General features: G+C 32.3%; 1 long non-coding RNA gene across 2 annotated transcripts; it reads left to right on the top strand.

The window, feature by feature from the left end:
• Positions 1 to 444: 444 nt before the first annotated feature.
• LOC116402006 lies at positions 445 to 1,589 on the top strand. 2 transcript variants are annotated; one of them, XR_004214364.1, is made up of 4 exons: positions 445 to 563; positions 761 to 823; positions 1,252 to 1,412; positions 1,492 to 1,589. It is a non-coding gene; the product is annotated as an uncharacterized LOC116402006 (long non-coding RNA). The 2 variants fall into 2 exon arrangements; XR_004214363.1 differs by having other exon boundaries at positions 1,252 to 1,589.
• Positions 1,590 to 2,525: the final 936 nt, after the last annotated feature.

Genomic DNA, 2,525 nt, shown 5'->3' with positions numbered 1-2,525 from the left:
AATTAGTAAGTATTTCTAATTGAATGAAATAATTTATCTTAATATGTTTATGCTAATTAAATATATATCTTTGGTTGCATAATATAACGTGTGATCTTTCCTATCGTTCAACTCTTTGGAAAGAAGCAAGAAAAGGAAAAAACAATGATTATTTTGATGATGCTACTCGAGATTGTGTCTCTCGAATCGTAAGTTTGCTTGCGATTTACTTATATACAATATTTAATCTTTTGTTAACTTAGTTAATGATGAATACTTGTATTGTTCTATAGGATGCATTAGCTGAAACACATAGAGATGAGGACATATTGACTGAGTCATTGGGCTCTAAGGGGCATGGTGGACGTGTACGTGGCATGGGTGGTTTTGTCTCTCAATCACTATATTTCAAGACAGTGAAAGGGAAAGAGAAAATTGCAAGTTCTCAAGTTGTAGAAGATGACTCAAAAAGCAAAAGTTACAAAAAGGGTCATAATCACTTGAGATCGTCCATCAGAAGTGTTAACATAGATCTCTATGCCGATGAGGATTTGGGCAACACACCTATGAACGAAGAAGTGAAGGTAATTAACTTTGTTGTCACTTTTAAAATTTTAATGTTTATAGGATAAATTGTTCTTAATGATGCTTTTAATACTTGTAAAGTAAACACCGTGCAAATTGGCTATAGGAACAATTAATAATATTGTTGCAATAGCAACCGTACTTGATGATAGCAATGGTGGTCCCAATGTTAAAATCTTGGTGGACTTGCTCACAGGAGGAGATTGTAGTTTACCTATTCCAGTGAAGGGCAAGATAGAGACTTTAAATCAAGCATTAGGTAATATTGTTGAATGACCTCGTTGACTTGTTTATGTGCTATTGAAGCTTTGATATTTATTTGTGATTGTATTTTAGGTTTTGATATTATTTTGTTTGTGCTTGGAGCATTCAACCCCAAAGGATGTTCTGTATTCTTCAAATTACATAAATGTTAATGGAACCATTAAGCTCTTATATGGACATGTCGTGAACAATATGAAGGATGTAGATATGGTTCGCATCCTAATGAACAAGCTAATATTCGGTAAAAACAAATTCATTTATTTAGCTCGTTAGGACTTGCTCCATTATTGCGGCATGGTAGAAATAGGCTATATGTGCATCCTAGCATACATTACGTAAGTAAACATCTTTTACTCATCTTTATGTCCAATACTATAGCTATAGTTATTTTGTTCCTTTTTAACTACGGTTGCTTTTACTTAGATATCTTTGGGATGAATGTGATTGTGGAAGCAAGTTTTTTGTTATGACCAAGCAAAAATAACATCACATATCAAGGATCGTGATCTCCGATCCAGAAATTTTGCCAACCAGTTAGAAGCGGCTACCTTGGAACAAATAGTTCTAATTCCGTATAATACTGGGTAAATAAATAAGATTAACACATTATTATGTTTTTCATTGAGGTTAAATGTATACTCACATTGAAGATGTTTATTGTAGTTTTCATTGGATGTTGCATGTCATCGATCTTCGAGAGAACTGTGTTTATGTTTTGGACTCTCTTCAAAGTAAAGTTAACGAAGACATCCATGGAGTCATAAATGTGACTTATGATTTACTTCTTATTTGACTTCATTGTCTTCTAATTCTAATGTTTCCAAATGTATAGAGGATTAAAAACATGGCAAGCTAAGCATGATTTACAACATTATCGGTCAAATCCGAAATGGAAACCTATAAAGGTAATTTGCATTGACACATAATTATTTTCAATGAAACATAAGAATAATTTGTATGTAATTTATATACATGCAGTGTCCTCGTCAATTGGATTCGGTTGGGTGTGGGTATTATGTCCAAAAGTATATACATGAAATCGTGCATATTTCTAGTACTCCCATCACTAGCCTTGTAAGTTTCTACTTTCACTTTTTATATGTTACAAATTACATAAATTATCTAAACTTATTCTTTTCATACCTTTCTTTTTACGTAGTTTAATACAAAAAAGTGCATATACGCAAGAGGAGATTGACGAGATTCGAACAAAATATGCAAGCTTTGTTAGCCGATTTGTGTAAGCTTTTACACTTTTTTTGTAGTATATAAGTTACTAGTACTAATACTAATTGTTTTAATATATAAGCTACGAGATTCTAGTACTACTTGTTGTACATACTTTAATTTTGAGGTTTTCTGCTTGTAGTAGTTTATGAATAAGTGTTGTATTGTAGTGTTTTAGGTGTTGACTTTAGAGTGTATTTGTTGTAGTACTATGTGGAAAGTGTGTATTAGTGGAGGAATTTGTTGTACACATACTTTAATACTTTACATATTATTTACTTGATTGATATGTGTATTTTTGTAGTATTATGAAAGTGTGGAAAAGTGTATTTTTGTAGTTTTCCATGGAAGTGTGGAAGTGTATGTGCTGGTTTTGTGGCCTCTTACCATGTTGAATTCTATAGCTAGAAATAGTATTAGTTTGCCATTGGATGTGTGGAAGTGTATGCTGGTTTTGTAGGGGTTGATCT

This window comes from Cucumis sativus, chromosome 2, assembly GCF_000004075.3.
Source record: "Cucumis sativus cultivar 9930 chromosome 2, Cucumber_9930_V3, whole genome shotgun sequence".
NCBI lineage: Eukaryota > Viridiplantae > Streptophyta > Magnoliopsida > Cucurbitales > Cucurbitaceae > Cucumis > Cucumis sativus.
Note: the sequence above shows the minus strand (reverse complement) of the source record. Positions and strands in the feature narration are given on the sequence as shown.